At 37.5% G+C, this 17803-nt stretch overlaps 1 protein-coding gene across 2 annotated transcripts in view; it reads right to left on the bottom strand.

Annotated features, from left to right (window-relative positions):
- RESF1 (retroelement silencing factor 1) overlaps nt 1–9121 on the bottom strand; it is a 52497-nt gene extending 43376 nt beyond the window's left edge. For both annotated transcript variants that reach the window (XM_034644697.1, XM_034644698.1), the window contains exon 1: nt 9063–9121. The gene's annotated coding sequence lies outside the window, so the exon portion shown is untranslated. The remainder of the gene's footprint in view (nt 1–9062) is intronic.
- Nucleotides 9122–17803: the final 8682 nt, after the last annotated feature.

Below are 17803 nucleotides of genomic sequence, written 5' to 3'. Positions count from 1 at the left end.
TCGATCAACTAAGATCTAAACTCTGTCAACTTAAGATGACTTTTGCCCCAATTCCATGCTAAATTCCCCCTTTGCACAAGCCCTTTCATGAATATATATGCATCCTTAGTTTAAAACTTCCCTAGATTTGTTCATTTGGGAAATAGCCCTGGTGTCCTCCTTACTTATTGGAAGTAAAACCCTTCCTTTTCCTATTCTTTGGCGCGATTGTATTTTTTTGGCTCAACACCCAGCAAGAGGTGAACCCAGTTTCAGGTAAGGTGGGGGCAAGCAGACTTAGCGTGTATTAAAAAAAAACAACTACTTATCATATTACCTCTTTCCAAGTTTGAGATAAATTTCCTTTAAATATATATAAAATGTATATACAATGCATATTTAAGGTACACCCACGCGAGCGGGCACGCCACTCCCTGTCACTTCAGAATTATAAAGGTATTCTAAAAAATTTTTTCTGATAACCTTATATCTTTATCTTTAGATTTTTTAAGTCTCCCCCATCCCAAATATTTGTTATTATTATTATTATCATTATCATTATTATGACTATTATTTTAAGTTTCATTGATTTAAGTAATCTCTGCACCCAACATGGGGCTCAAACTCCCCACCCTAAGATCAAGAGTCACATGCTCTTTCCACTGAGCCAGACAGGCGGCCCTCAAAATATTTATTTTTGATGTGATGTATGAATCTCTCTTTTTTTCATCAGAACAGACAACTGAATAGTTCATTTTTCCCCACTGATTTGAGAAGAAACTTTAGGTAACTACACAATATAAACCTATGTCCCTAACTGTTTCTGAACTTCCTTCCCTTTCAGCGGTCAATTTGTTTATAACTGCTTCAATATGACAATGTTTCAATAACTTTATATTTTGATATCTAGTAAAGCATGTCCCTATGTTTATTCTTCTATTAAAAATATTTATGTGAACCTGCCCTCCAGATGTCCTCTTTTATTAATAAATTATATTCTTTTCAATTGATACAAGTGGAATTTTGGAGTTGTTGGGTATGTTTAATGTCAAACTGTTTCTCAAAGAAGTTGTCCCAGTTTACACTCCCAACAAAGGGCACAAACGTTCCCATTGCTCACTTTCTCACCAATATGTGGTTTTATCAACCTTCATAAACTCACTCATTTTGGTGGGTATATAGACTAGACACAACTTATTATGCTTTTACTGATTATTATGGGGATTAGAACCTTACCTATTTGTCATTCGGAATTTCTGTTTTATGTCATGCCTATCTAAGACTTCAGTGTATTTGGGGAGGAGAGGTCTAACTTTTCTTCGTTTTCGTTACAGTTTTAAGTTTACATTTTTGATTCACCTGTAATTAATTTTGGTGTATGGTAAGTTGTAGGAGTTCAACTATCACTTTCCAGTTGGTTAGTTACTCGTCATAATACTTCTTACTGAATAATTCATTCCAGATCATTGATAATTATAGAATCAGTTTTTGCATGTGTGTATGTGTGTCTGTCTACCTATATTATATATATATATATATATATATATATATAAATTCTATAAAGACTTCCTTTATATTGTATGGAATGCATAGATAAATTAGAGGGGAACGTTCTTGTGCTTTTGTTTTTTGTTTTTTGTTTTTTTTACATTGAGTCCTCTAATCCAGGAACACAGTATGTTTCTCCATTTATCCAAATGTTCTTTTATGCCTTTTTATACAGTCTTATAATTTTCTTTCTAGATAGTCTAATTTCTCTTACTGTTATAAAGATCTTTGCATTATGTTTTCTAATTTCTTTTTTTCTATATGCTTTAAAAATTGTGGTAAAATATATATAATATAAAATTTACCACTTTAAACTTTTTTGTTTTTTTCTAAAGATTTATTTATTTCAGACAGAGAGAGAGAGAGAGAGAGAGAGAGAGAGAGTGCAAGTGGGGGAGGGGCAGAGGGAAAGAATCTTCAAGCAGACTCCCTGCTGAGTGGGGAGCTCAACTCCAGGCTCTATCTCACGATCCATGAGATCATGACCTGAGCCAAAACCAAGAGTTGGATGCCTAACCAAATGAGCCATCCAGGTGTCCCTCATTTTAACCATTTCAGTGGCATTAAGTGCATAATTCAGTGGCATTAAGTGCATTCACAAAGTTATACAGCCATCACACTATCCTCCAATTTATTCCTATGTTTATCTTACTTGTGGCTACTTACTGAAGTCTATCCATTCTGAGAGCTCCTGGTGGACAACCTTAATTGCAAAAACACTGGTAACTAAAAGTTTGAAAGCATTCACAAGAAACTGTTATATTTTTCATGAATTAATTTTTAACAGAGATCCCCCAAGACTAGATGAAGGCAGTGGAAGATCTGGTTACTTTAGGAAACTACTAGTTTAATCAAAAAATAATGAGTGATTCAGGGACACCTGGGTGGCTCAGTTGGTTAAGTGTTCAACTCTTGGTTTTGGCTCAGGCCATGATCTCAGGGTCGTGAGACTGAGTCCCATGTCGGGCTCTGGGTTTGTAGTCTGCTGGAAATTCTCTCCTCCTCCTCCCTCTTCCTCTCCTTCCCACACCCACCACCACCAACCTCCCCCACCCCCTGTCACTTTCACTCTGTCTCTCTCTAAAATAAATGAATAAAATCTTAAAAAAAGAGAGAAAAGAAATTCCTTAAAAAAAAAAAAGAAAGAAAGAAAGAACGAGTGATTCAGTAATTGTTGATTGGGTAAAGGCTGTGACAAGGCCAGACACATACTCTTCCCCTTTGCCTGAACCTGCTTTCTACCTCACCAACTTCCCATTCTTTGTCTCCTGATTTTCAGCTAAGATTAGAACTATTTGTCTCCTTGAAACTAGCCAACTAGAGAGAAAAATATTTGCTCCAATAACTGACTGAGACTTCCCCTGCTTACAAAACAACTACCGCTGTAAATCGCCCGAACTGTAGCTTGTTTACCCCTGCCTATAAAAGTCTAAGGTAGTACCACCCTACTGAGATACTCTGATCTGAATAAAATCAATCTTCTTACTGTGTGGCTTTTGTCTTTGACCACTGCAAATGAATAGCATGTATGTCCTACCAGGAAAAGTCACACTTAACCAAGATAAAGCCATTTTTTTCTTAAAAACTTTATTTTCCATACCCATTCATTATTTTGCAAGATGTAGGAAGCAAAGTATATATTTACCAGAGCCACCATAAATGATTTCTCTTCCTCATAGGTCCTAACGAACCCAGATCATGTGAGGTGCATAAGGAATTGAAAAATTGACTTTAGTACTCCTGGGAAATATTAATTACATCCTCAGGAATTCATCCAGAGAGATCATTTTATCCAGAATCATTAAAAAGTAGCTAAACTCTTTGTTTAGCTGAGTATGCTCTCTCACCTATTAGCTATTGAACTAAGAGACAGGGGTTGGGGTGTGTAATGAGGCATCTCATAAACTACACACCATTAGTTTATGAATCAGAAGATCTGAATTATAGTTCCAATCCTGGTACTTACTAACTTCAGGAAGTAATTTAACCTTTAAGCATTTGATTTTTTCTTTAAAAAGTCAAGGTGTTGAACTAGGTTGCTTCTAGATCTCTTTGCATCCCCAAACTATAGCATTATACAATTAGCCCATAACTGGCAGAGCACTTTTTTCAAGGAAACCTAGACTCCAGGCTTTACTCTTTCACATCTGTTAGGTCACTGAGTATGACTTTTCATTTCTAGGCTATTTGCTTTCTTCTTTTTTGTTCTCTTTTTCTCTCCCTCCTCCTTCCTTTCTCACTCCTTCCTTCCTCTCTGCCTCTTTCTTTCCTCCCTCCATTCCTTAATTTCCTTTCTTTTCTTCTCTTTTCCTTTCTTCTCCTTTCTTTCACCATCATGAGGAAATTCATTATCTCACATAATGGGAAGACCAGATGTAGAATATTCTGTCTTTTAACCTAATACAACAAGTATAAAAATTTTTGAGACTCTTTTGGGAAAAGGAAAACTTGATTTTTATTACCCTTAGGATGGCTTCAGTATGGCTTGGGGATTTAGGCAACTTTGGGGACTACCCTAGGGTAAACACACTAATAATGGTTACTTCTGTCCGCTAAGTTTAGAAGTAGCCATTTAAATAAAGCTGCCACCTGAGTCCTCAGTCTTCTAATCCTCTGGGATTTATTAAGTTCAGTTGTTAAGGACTCTTTTTACAAGACAAGTCTCTATGGTTAACCACCTTACTTTACTAAGATCCCACAAGAGAACTTCACTGTTTCCAATCCACTGAATTAATAACAAACAAACAAACAAAAAGTGGAGTTATTAAAAAATATATGATAGAAATTTTTGCTACCCAAGAGAATTAGTTTTGTGAACAAGTTAAGTTCTATCAAATTTGGATCCTCATTTACCTCTTCTCAAATCTTTTTCCATATCCAACTTGTCCTTGGTTAACATCAAACCTTACTAACTCTTACCCCAATAGATAGCCTGCAGTCTTTAATCCTGTTCCAATCCAGGATTCACACTGCCAACTCACATACCTCACATACACTGTAATATGTGCTGTGGGAGAAAAAAAAAGATATAACCCTGACCTCATGGAGCTTGGAATTTTAGGGGAAGCAAAATATATAGATATGAGGCTATTATAAATCAGTATAAAGAGTTGTTTTAAAAATGAAAATTAATGATAAAAAATGGAAAATTCCCATCTTCTGTCATGAGTTCTGAAAGATTTTAAACTGAAAGGATAGGCACATAAAGACAGGGGAATTTGACAAACTATAGATTTTTACATTTGGAGAATCTCCAAATTAAAAGACAAACTAAAAAAAAATTTAAACAACATGACAAAAGCTTAATATCCTTAATATAAAAAACTATTAGAAAGTTTTTAGGCTCCTCGAAGAAAGATTCACAGTTCTATGGCCATGATAACGAGCAACTCTGTTAATCAATTTGCTTTTGTGAAAATGCCTTTGAAAGCCAATCAGAGGCAATGCAATATTGCTGAAAGCCAGCTGGTCAGCAAGGTGTTGGGGAGGAAAATTTTTTTCTCTATCCTTCAAGATTCATCTGGCTGTTCTAAGAATTACATTAACATGAGACAGATCGACAGAATAATAATAATAATAATAATAAAGCTTAATTAGGTACACATGGAGGCCCAATGATAAAAGTGAGACCCAAAGAAATGACCAAGACAGGCAGTTTTTATATGCTTTGGACAAAGAAACAGAAATCTGTGAGGAATTGATAGGACAAAGAAAGCTGTGACCTTTAATTAATAAGGAATTCTTAAGAGAATTTGGGCTGAAATAGTAAATTAGTAGAAGTAACAAGGTTTGTCTATATAGGCTTCTTCAACCCTGAATTCTCATCTCTGGTGATAACAATACTTCTCTCAGTCTCTAGGTAAAGTTGTGGGTGCCCTTCACGTGGCAGAATTATTTCCTGCATTCAGGAAGACAAAGGGTCAAGATGCCCTTTTTTGCACTGGCTGCTTTTCAAGTAATTCAAAATAATCATTATGCCATTGTGGCATATTTTGGGATGGTCTGCCCTGGGCCCCCACAAAGGCTTATCAGAATAACCCACTCTCTGCTTTGGAACTAGCAGAAATCACATTTCTAAGGCTGATGTAAACCCACTCTTGCCTCTATAATCAATACAACCACTAGAAAAATGCTTCCCAAGAACCTCATAAGACAAGGAGTTTGCTTTCTTCAAGGATACTGTGCCTTATCATACAATTTTCCCTTACTTAAGTAAGTAGCAAGATCCTATTTCTCTTTAGTTACAGATATTGAGTGGTAATCCCCTCCTTTGATGGAGCCAGGTATAAACTATGCAAAAATGCCATTAAATGTGCAAAGGATATGAGACAATAATTCATAAAGGAGGAAATACAAATCCCCCCCAATTCAACTTTACAGATAATCTAAATAAAACATTATACTTTTCCCCCCCAAAAGATTAATGCTGGTAAGGGTTTACTGAAATAAACTTATTTATTTATTTTTTAAGTAATTTCTACACACAACCTGGGTCTCAAACTCCTGACTCCCAAGATCAAGAGTTGGATGCTCCACTGACTGAGTCAGCCAGGTGCCCCTGAAATAAGTTTAATGCCTTGAAAATCTCTATTTTACCCTAACTCAGGAGTCTTATTTTTATCCTCCACTCTTCCTGAGAGAGAAAGAGAGAAAGGGAAAAAGAAAGGGAGAGGAAGAGGATAGGAGCAGAGAGGGAAAAAGGAAGAAGAAGGGGGGAATGGGGGAACAGAAGGAGAGGAAAAAAAGAAAGTGAAGAAGAGAAAAGTAGATGCTTTATGTACAAATCTTTGCTGTGATAATAGAAAATATAAGAGATACCACTGTGTTTTGATGCTCAAATTATATAATCATAAGGATGAGCGAGCCATGGATAGTCTTATATCCTTATCTTTTTAAAAAAGATTTATTTATTTATTTGAGAAAGGGAGAGAGAGAAAGGGAGAGCGAGCAGTGGGGAGGGGCAGAGGGAGAGAAAGAATTCCAAGCACACTCCATGCTGAGCTTGGAGCCTGACACAGAGCTCAATCCCTTGGCCCTGAGATCATGACCTGAGCTGATTTCAAGAGTCCAATGCTTAACTGACTGAACCACCCAGGTATCCCTTATATCCTTATCTTGATCACTGCTAGAACCAGGTCTTGTTTATTTCTAATAATGCTATTTGTATTGGACTTTATTGTTCTCATTTTGATATAGCTATGCTGGTTTTCTTTTTGCCTATATACCTTTTCCATCTATTCACTTCTATTCTTTTCTATTACCATTTACTTTCAACCTTTCTAAAGTCTTGCATGCAGCCTATAAATGAATTTTTACAATCGAATCTTCTTCTTTTAACTACGAAGGCATCAAGTTCATCTACCTTTACTTTATGAAATTGGTTTCATAAAAATCTACCATCCTAGTTTCTGCTTTTACTTCCTATTCTTTTTGCCTCCTTTGGATTAATTTTATTATTTTTTCTACTAGTTTGGAAGTTATGCATCCTATTTGGTTTTGGTATGTGGTTTTGGTTTTTGGTTTTTGCTAGTGGTTACCCTATATGTTGCCATGTGATCATTTAAATTACAATGTCTGAAGTTAATAAATATCCTCATCTCCTCCAGAAGATGAATGTGACATATAATATTATTATGGATTTTTTCTTTTCAATATACAAATCATTAAACATCATCGTTTTATAGTTGATTTGTGTTTAGATTTATTCAAACTTTTACTACTTTTTTTTACCCTTTGTTTCTTCTTGTATCTTAGACCTTTCATCTGGGATTACTTTCCTTCTGGCTAAGCTTTCCCTATCTTGGAGACTCAGTTTTATTTGCCTGAAAATGATTTTATTTTACCCTCATTCTTGAAAGATACTTTCATTGGGTTTAGAATTCCAGGTTGTCAGTTACTTACTCTCAGCACCCTAAAGAGAACATTTCATTGTTTTGTGGATTACAGTACCCCTAAGCCAGGTGTGACTAACTTTGCTTCTTTGAGGATTATCTCTTTTCCCTCCTATTCCCAGTGATAACCTCTTTGCCATTGTTGTTCTGCAATTTCACTATTTTGAACATAGGTAGGAATTTCTTTCATAGGTACCTGAAATCAAAGCCTTAAAAACATGCATAAAGTGTAGACTGATAGAATCACCAGAAGAAACAGATAAATCTATAATTATAGTGAAGGAATTTATCTTAACTCCCTAGTAACTAACAGAAAATATTTGACAAGTTAGAAGATATGATGTATATAATTTGACATAATGAAAACATGGAACTGCACTGACAACTGCAAAAAAAAAATTCTCTTTTAGCACACATGAAACTTATGAACTGAATATGTATTTGGTCATAAGGCAAACAAAGTTTGCCTCAGCAAAGTTCCCAGGATTGAAATCACATAGATGGCATTCTCTGATAAAATGCTATTAAGTCATAAGTAGATAATAAAATGATAACTAGAAAATTTCCATGTGCTAGGAAATTAAGAAAGACACAAATTAAGAATTCAGAATGGAAATTATAGTATGTTGAACCAAATAATTTTTTTTTCTTTTCAAATTTTAATTAAATTCTAGTTAGTTAGTTAACAAATAGTGCAATATTGGTTTCGGGAGTAGAATTTAGTGATTCATCACTTACATATAACACCCAGTGCTTAGCATAACAAGTGCCCTCTTTAGTACTCATCATCCATTTAACTCATCCCCCACCCGCCTCCTTCCATCAACCCACGGCTTGTTCTTTACCTTTAGAGTCCCTTATGGTTTGGTTCCCTCTCTCTTTTTTTTCCTTTTCCTATGTTCATCTGTTTTGTTTCTTAGCTTCCACATATGAATGAAATCATATGGTATTTGTCTTTCTTTGACTTATTTTGCTCAACATAATACACTCTAGCTCTATCCATGTCATTGCAAATGCCAAGCTTTCATTCTTTTTGATGGTTGTGTAATATTTCATTGTGTATATATACCATACCTTCTTTTTCCATTCAACAGACAATGGACGTTTGGGCTCTCTCCGTAGTTTGGCTATTGTTGATAATGCTGCTATAAAAGTCAGGGTGCATGTACCCCTTTAAATCAGAATTTTTGTATCCTTTGGGTAAATATCCAGTAGTGCAATTGCTGGGTCATAGGGTAGTACTATTTGTAACTTTTTGAGGAACCTCCATACTGTTTTCAGAGTGCCTGCACCAGTTTGCATTCCCACCAACAGCATAAGAGTGAGCCAAATGATTATAAAAACATGACAGATGGGGTGCCTGAGTGGCTCAGTTGTTTAAGCATCTGCCTTTGGCTCAGGTCATGACCCCAGGGTCTTGGGATCGAGCCCCACATAGGGCTCCTTGCTCAGCAGGGAGCCTGCTTCTCCCTCTCCCTCTGCCCCCCATTCATGCTTGCTCTCTCTCTCAAATAAATAAATAAAATCTTTAAAAAAATATTACAGATGGCAAATGCAGGATGCAGGTAAGTAATAGAAATATACAAACTTAAAAATCTTGTATTCAAAAAATAAAAGCAGAAAAATCAGTAAGTAAACACTTACAATAAATCAATGTAGGGGAGAAAAGTTTTCCTTGATCCTTGTAGGGTCCCCAGTTCGGTCTGAAAATTAAACAAAGACAGATTAGCAGAAGAAAAGCATACAAATTTATTTAATATATCTTTTTGTGTGACACTGAAAGCTCCATAAGGAAATGAAGACCCAAAGAAACAGTTAGACCTGAGTATTTTAAGCTAGGTTTGATGAAAAGTGTGCAGTCCTTTAGAAATATGACAGTAAATTGGGAGAAACATAAGAAGGCTTGTTTGTTTAGATTCTTCTCCCTGTTCCTTTGTCCTTGGAGATAAGTACTCTCCTTTCCTTCAGCAGAGGGAGGGCACCTCTCATATGATGGTTTTATGACTTGTTTCAGGGGAAGAAGACAGAGGAAAGGTCCAAGTGAACTTCCTTCTTCTGTTTACTCAAACCCCTTCATTTAAAAATTTTCAATATGCCAAGGTGTCATATTTAGGGGTAGCATGTCCTGAACCCTACAATCACAAAAACAGCAAAAATAAATCCAACTTAAAAGCAACAGTTATTTTAAAAGAATACACAAATCTGGCAAGAATGATAAAAAACAAGGCAGAAGTGTGAAAACAGACTTTACCAGAGTCGTTATATGAATGGCAAATAAGAACATCATTTAGTCATTGGGGAAATGCAAATTAAAACCATGAAATACCACTTCACACCCACTTGAGTGACTCAAATTAAAAAGACTAACAATACCAGGTGTTGGTGAGAATGTGGAGCATTTGGAACTTTAATTCATTACTGGTAAAAATAATAAAAAATGGTACAAGTTAGTTTGTTAGTTTCTTTTCTTTTTTTAATGTTGTATTTAAATTCCACTTACTTAACATACAGTGTAACATGAGTTTCAGGTGTACAATATAGTGATTGTTTCCATGCAACACCTGGTGCATAACAAGCACCCTCCTTAATCCCCATCACCAATATCACCCACCCCGCCACCCAGCTCCCCTGTGGTAACAATCAAATTGTTCTCTACAGTTAAGAGATGTCTGTTTCTTGGTTTGCCCCCCTCTTTTTTCCCCCTTTGCGCATTTGTTTTTTTCTTAAGTTTCAAAAATGAGTGAAATCATATGGTATTTGTCTTTCTCTGACTGACTTATTTACTTAGCATAATACTCTCTAGCTCCATCCATGTTATTGCAAATGACAAGATCTCATTCTTTTTTATGGTTGGGTAGTATTACATTGTATATATATATATATAATTATATATATGTATGTGTGTATATATATATATATATAATATACACACACATATATGTATACCACCTCTTCTTTATCTTCATCAATCAGTGGACATTGGGCTGTTTCCTTAATTAGGCTGTTGTGATAATGCTGCTATAAACATTGGGGTACATATATCCTTTTGAATTAGTGTTTTTGTATCCTTTGGGTAAATTCCTAGTAGTGCAATTGCTAGGTCATTGGGTAGTTCTATTTTTAACTTTTTTGAGGAACCTCCACACTGTTTTCCAGAGTGGCAGTACCAGTTTGCATTCCCACCACCAGTGCAAGAGGGTTCCCCTTTCTCAGTTTGGTTATTTCTTTTTCTTTCTCTCTCTCTCTCTTTCCTTTCTTCTTTTTGGTATTTTTTTATTAAGTGAACATATACTTACCACATGATCCAACAATTTAACTCAGATATTTACCCAAAAGAAATGAAAACATCCAAACAACATACATGTCTTTGTGAAAACACAGACTTGTATACAACTGTTCATTGTAGTTTTATTCATAATATCCAAAACCTGGAAACAACCAACTGATAAATGAATAAACTGCAGTACAATACTACTCACCAACAAAAATGAATGAACAATACATATCACAACATATATGAATCTCAAAAGTATTATGTTGCATACAGAGTCAGACAAAAAAGACTATACCATATGATTCCACTTATATAAAATTACAGAAAAGGCAAGCTATGCAATGACAGAAAACAGATCTACAGTTGCTGGAGACCAGAGTCAGACAGACTGACTGCAGGGGCGCTTGGCTGGCTCAGTCAGTAGAGCATGTGACTCTTGATCTCGGGATTGTGAGTTTAAGCCCCATATTGGGTGTAGAGATTACTTAAAAATAAAATCTTTAAAAAAAAAAAGACAGACTGATTGCAAAGGGACATGATGAATATTTTGGGGTAATAGAAATGTCCTTTCCTATCCAACTGTAACCAAAGTAACGTGAGTTCACTTCTTGGTGAGTGACAGATAGAAACTACACAAGGTTGAGTTGTTGCACAAATTAACTTTATTTGCACCAAATAAGGAGAGCACAGGGAGTAACTTCCAAAGCTGTGACTCTTCTAGCAAGGGTGGATAACCCTTTTATTTAGGGTTAGGATAAAAAGGATAACCCTTTTATTTAGGGCTAGGATAAAAATTTAAAAAGGGGATCATTGTCATCATATGTAGAGGTAGGCATAAAGTCATACGTGGGCCTTAAGGAAACATGCCTAGACATGCATTGTATGTTATGCAAATAAGGCTTGTACTCTTGAGGATAAAATTTAGTATTATAATGAGGTAAAGGTAATTGTGAGTCATTCTAGAGGTCACTCCATTGTCCATCTATGCCGGTGCAGGTCAGAGATTATGCTCAAACTGGTCTGGGTAGTCTGAGACACTGGAGGTCTTGTCAGGGCAGTTGCTATTGCTTGAGAAGTGCTATTGCTTTCCATTGCCTGAGTTAAGAGATAAGCTGGGGCACCTGGCTGACTCAGTCAGTAGAGCATGTGGCTCTTGATCTCGGGGTTGTGAGTTCGAGCCCCATGTTGGGTGTGGAAATTACTAAAAGGGGGGATTTAATTTAAGGAAAAATTTGGGACAAAGATTGGTGATTACAAGTAGGTGTGATGTGGGGAACAAAGGCAAAAGAAAAAAGTTAAATTTCCTTACAACTCACAGCCCATTGACAAGTCCTTGAGACAGGCAGAGTGACATTTAACTGCCTTGATGTTGATACTTTGCTAAGGGTAAAAGAAAATCTCACCTTAATATTATCCTGACGTCCAGGATCCTGTAAATCTCCTTTAATATATATAAATTCCTTTGGAGACTTCCTTATCTCTAAGCCCCCAAGATATATGTTAGCAATCATCCACCAAGCACGTGGCCCACGATATACATCTGAAGGGTCTGATGACTAGGGTTTTACTAGACTTTTTCCTAACAATAGCTAGCCCTTCAAAGTCCTGGAAACCTTGCTTCCAAATTCCTTAGAGACTTTCACTATCTCTGACCTCTTCCTAGCTTTAAAGCACATAATCAGCAAGTCCTCAGGACCCCAGTGCAGCCCTTTCTGCCATTGGGTCCTCTCCCAGTGCTTTAATAAAACCACCTTTTTGCACTGAAGACATCTCAAGACTTCTTTCTTGACTGTTTGCTCCTGAACCCCAACATTTTCACATGAGGTGGGCAGTAAAGCTCAGGTCTTGGGGTCTAGCTGGTGAAACAATGATAGGATAATCTACTGCACTGGTTCTCAATTTTCAAGTTACCACCCGTTGGTCAATTCATAAAGCCACATGGTAGGTTTTCACCAGAACTATTAAAAAATGAAATGGAATGAAATGGGCTAGAATATAACAGACAAGAGTAGAATATGTAATGTCAGAGTGTACTGCAAGATTACGTTGCAATTATCTTGTGAAACTTTTGTTTCAGTTACATTTAAGTCTATGTCTGTATTGGGTGGTAATAAAAAATTGAACTTTAGGGGCGCCTGGGTGGCACAGCGGTTAAGCGTCTGCCTTCAGCTCAGGGCGTGATCCCGGCGTTATGGGATCGAGCCCCACGTCAGGCTCCTCAGCTATGAGCCTGCTTCTTCCTCTCCCACTCCCCCTGCTTGTGTTCCCTCTCTCGCTGGCTGTCTCTATCTCTAATAAATAAATAAATAAAAAAATCTTTAAAAAAAAAAAATTGAACTTTAATGTGGTTTCAAACAAAGTTAAAAAATATTGACTAAAAGACAAAACTAAACCCCCACACTGACTTAGGGGGTTAATGTGGGAAGGGGTCTTGGCAACACTGATCCTAAAAAGAACAAGAACATACTGAGGATATGATCCATCCATATTTCACAGAAGAAACAGTAACAGGGGTAAAGTCAAACAATGAGAGGAAAAGTTCAGATGAAGCATAAAACTGCAAAATCATTAGCAATCATTGGTGTCCTATGCTGGGGTTGCTTAAATCATAGGGAGACTTCATAAATGATGATCCAAACCAGGTTACCACTGAGAGTGAAAGCAGAAGCCAGGACAACAGGTATGAACTGGGATCTTGCCAGACAATTGAGGATATACTTAAAACTGCATACTCAGCTATTTTAAACTATGAAGAATGAGAGTCCAGACTGATCCTCTAACTACAATGTTTCCTCATCACCAGTGAATTATGAAGGGCTTTCTGAGTATCTGCCTTCATTACCACAGTCTTGCCTGACTCTGTCTGCCTCCACTAAACCTATCCTTGTTACAGCCTCCACTAAACCTATCCTTGTTACAATTGGGATGAATCATCTAGTTTAGGTTCTAAACTACAAATCTGATTGTGCCATTGTGATATTGTGATTTATAAAAGAAATATCTATCTATCTATCTATCTATCTATCTATCTATCTATCTATCATCTATCTATCTATAGTCTCTGTCTACTGTTCTGGCAAAACCTTTATAATTTTCAATGTAACAGTTTTAGGGGCATCTTTTCTTTACAATATTGATTTTTGTTCCCAGTTCCTGAAATAGCTCCAGGGCAATGATGAGTGTCTTTTGTTATTTATGTAATAAGCCCCTTTCAGCCACATCTGAGTTTATGTTAAAAGGAGACTTTTGGAATGCATCTAAGGATGCGGCTAGTTGCCAGGGGAACAAACCATGTGATTAGAGGGCTAGAACTTTCAGTCTCTCCTCACTACCCCCCATCTCAGGGGTGGGGAGAGGAGCTGAAGGTCATATCCATCACCAATGGCCAATGATTTAACCAGGCATGCCTGTGTAATGAATCCTGAACTGCTGGGATATGTAGAGGTGCTGAGAGAGGGGCACTCCTAGAGAAGACACAGGAGCTCTGCATACTTTCCCCCCTTTCCCACATACCTTGCCCTAAGTAGGTCTGCATCTGGCTGTTTCTCTGTATCCTTGAATGCCTTTGAAATAAACTGGTAATCTATAAACGTTAAAGAACAGAAATTCAACTGAGCAAATTTGAGTAAGTGATTGGCTTTACTTGATTCATGAATTGGACAGCAGCCCTTCTAACAAATAGATAGGCTTTTTGAGGAATTGTACCAAACAAAAGGTTTTTATAGGCAAAAGGAGAGTGGGACAAGGAAGTTATTAGCAAAAGAAAAGACAGGTTGTTTCAGGCCAGGCCATCTCCTTTTGCGGGGAAGGGAATACAGGAGACTTATTATGGAGATAATCTCACAAGTGCTGATCAGGAAATTTCAGATCCATCCTTTAAATGTCACATTTCTGGGAGCTAAATCTTGGTTTGCTGTGGTGGGGGCAAGTGATCCCATTTTGGGCCACTGTTTCTTTACCAACATAAGTTACCTGTTTTCCTGAGTTCTGTGAGCTGCTCTAAGCAAATTAATTGGAGTATGGGGTGAACCTCCAATTTATAGCCTGTTATAAGAAGCACAGGTTGACAACATGGGTTTGAGATTAGAGTATGGGACTTATGGGACTGAGCCCTTAACCTGTGGGACCTGATGCTATTTCCAGGTGGATATTGTCAGAATTGAGTCAGGGGAGCCTGGGTGGCTCAGTTGTTTAAGCATCCAACTCTTGATTCCAGCTCAGGTCATGATCTCAGGATCATGAGATCAAGCCCATCGTAGGGCTCCCTGCTGGGAGCAGAGCAGCTTCACATTATCTCTTTCCTTCTGCCCCTCCCCCCGCCTGCACCAGCGCAGGTGCGCACCCACTTTCTCTCTCTCTCTCTCACATAAATAAATAAATCCTTTTTTTAAAAAAAAGAATTGAGTTAAATTGTAGGACACCCAGCAGGTGTCCCAGAATTGTATGATGTGTGAGAAATGTCTGGTGTCTGGTGTCTCCAGTGTTGTGAAGTGGAGTGCTCCGAGTACTCAGATTAGTGTGTGTAATATAAATGAAGACAGTAATTTTCCCAATGGAGCTTAAACCTTTTCATCACAAACAGGATTCGATTCATGTTTTGAAGATTTGAAGTTCCATAGCACCATTTACAAAGGAAGGCTCTTCATAAACTTGTGAGCCTCTCAGGTAACTGATACTCTTTTGGAACATTCTTCCAACTTTTTGGAACTTCAAAAATTCATTTTACCCATCCTCCAAAATTCATTTTAGCTTCTCTTCTCCTAGAAGCCTTCCTCAGAGTCCCAAGATAGGCTAAGGGCAGAGGTGCCTGAAATTCTTCCTAGTGGAGCTTTAGCATGGCAGTCTGTCTGGATGGGTTGACTGCCTGGGGGATTTATTTTGAAATACCATTTGCAAAAGATGGACACCTTGGGAAGGGGGAAAATATCCCCTGTCCCCAACCAATCCCTTCTAACCCACTCGGTTCCTGTGGCTGGTCTAATAATTAAATTGACACAAGACATATTAACAGATGAGGATCTTGATTTTCTTTTTCTCCAAACTTTTATTTAAATTCTAGTTAGTTAATATATAGTGTAATATTGGTTTTGGTAGTAGAATGTAGTGATTCCTCATTTATATATAACACCCAGTGCTCATCACAACAAAGTGTCTTCCTAAATACCCACCACCCATCTAGCCCATCCCCCCCCCACCTCCTTGCACCAACCTGCAGTTTGTTCTGTATCCATAAAGAGTCTCTTATGGTTTGCTTCCCTCTTTTCTTTTCTCCTTCCCATATGTTCATCTGTTTTGTTTCCTAAATTCCACATATATGTAATGGTATTTGTCCTTCTCTGATTTATTTCACTTAGCATAATACACTCTAGTTCCATCCTTGTTGTTGCAAATGGCAAGATTCCATTCTTTTTGATGGCTGAGTAATATTCCACTCTGTGTATATGTGTGTGTGTGTACACTACACTTTCTTTATCCATTCATCAATCAATGGGCATTTGGGCTCTTTCCACAGTTTTGCTATTGTTAATAATGCTGCTGTAAACAGTATGGTGCCCCCTCAATTCAGTATTTTTGTATCCTTTGGGTAAATACATAATAGTGCAATTGCTGAGACATAGGGTAGCTTTTTTGTAATTTTTTGAGGAATCTCCATACTGTATTCAGAGTGGCTGCACCAGTTCGCATTACCACCAAGAGCGTGAGAGGTTTCCCCCTTTCTTTCCATCCTTGCCAACATCTCTTGTTTCCTGTGTTGTTAATTTTAGCCATTCTGACAGGTGTAAAGTGATATCTCATCCAGGTTTTGATTTGTATTTCCCTGATGATGAGTGATATTGAGCATCTTTTTATGTGGCTCTTAGCCATCTGGATGTCTTCTTTGGAAAAATGTCTATTCATGTATTCTACCCATTTATTTTTCTTTCTTTTTTTTTTTAAGATTTTATTTATTTATTCGACAGAGATAGAGACAGCCAGTGAGAGAGGGAACACGCAGGGGGAGTGGGAGAGGAAGAAGAAGGCTCACAGCAGAGGAGCCTGACGTGGGGCTCGATCCCATAACGTCGGGATCACGCCCTGAGCCGAAGGCAGACGCTTAACCGCTGTGCCACCCAGGCGCCCCTCTACCCATTTCTTAACTGAATTATTTGTTTTTTTGGGTGTTGAGTTTGATAAGTTCTTTATAGATTTTGGATACTAAACTTTTATCAGATATGTCATTTGCAAATATCTTTTCCATTCTGAAGGTTGCCTTTTACTTTTGTTGATTGTTTCCTTTGTTGTGCAGAGGTGCTTTATATTTTTTTGAAAGATTTATTTATTTGAAAGGGTGAGAGAATGTGAGCATGAGAGCAGGAGAACAGGAGAGCTCGAGAACACAAGCAGGGGAGGGCAGAGGGACAAGCAGTCTCCCTACTGAGTGGGAAGCTCCAATGCACGGCTCCATCCCAGGACCCTGAGATCATGACCTGAGCTGAAGTCAGACACTTAACTGACTGAGTCACTCAGGTGCCCCAGAAGATTTTTTTCTTGACGTAGTTCCAATAGTTCCTGTTTGCTTTTGTTTCCCTTGCCTCCAGGGATGTGCCTAGTAAGAAGTTGCTACAGATGAGGCCAAATGGATTGCTGCCTGTGTTCTCTTGGATTCTGCTGCTTTCCTGTCTCACGTTTAGGTTTTTCATCCATTTTGAATTTGTTTTTGTTTGTGGTGTAAGAAACCAGTCCAGTTTCATTTTTCTGCATATTGCTGTCCAGTTTTCCCAACACCATTTCTTGAAGATACTGTCTTTTTTCCATCAGATATTTGTTCCTGCTTTGTAAAATATTAGTTGACAATAGAGTTGTAGGTCCATTCTGGGTTTTCTATTCTGTTCCATTGATCTATGTGTCTGTTTTCGTGCCAATACCGTACTTTGTATTACGGCTTGAAGTCTGGAATTGTGATGCTTCCAACTTTGCTTTTCTTTTTCAATATTGCTTTAGCTACTCAGGGTCTTTTTGTGGTTCTATATAAATTTTAGGATTGTTTGTTTGACCTCTGTGAAAAACGCTGGTGGTATTTTGATAGGGATTGCATTAAATGTGTAGATGGATTTGGGTAGTATAGACATTT

This window comes from Ailuropoda melanoleuca, chromosome 16, assembly GCF_002007445.2.
Source record: "Ailuropoda melanoleuca isolate Jingjing chromosome 16, ASM200744v2, whole genome shotgun sequence".
Classification (NCBI taxonomy): domain Eukaryota; kingdom Metazoa; phylum Chordata; class Mammalia; order Carnivora; family Ursidae; genus Ailuropoda; species Ailuropoda melanoleuca.
The sequence above is the reverse complement of the archived record's forward strand: the minus strand, read 5'-3'. Positions and strand labels throughout refer to the sequence as shown.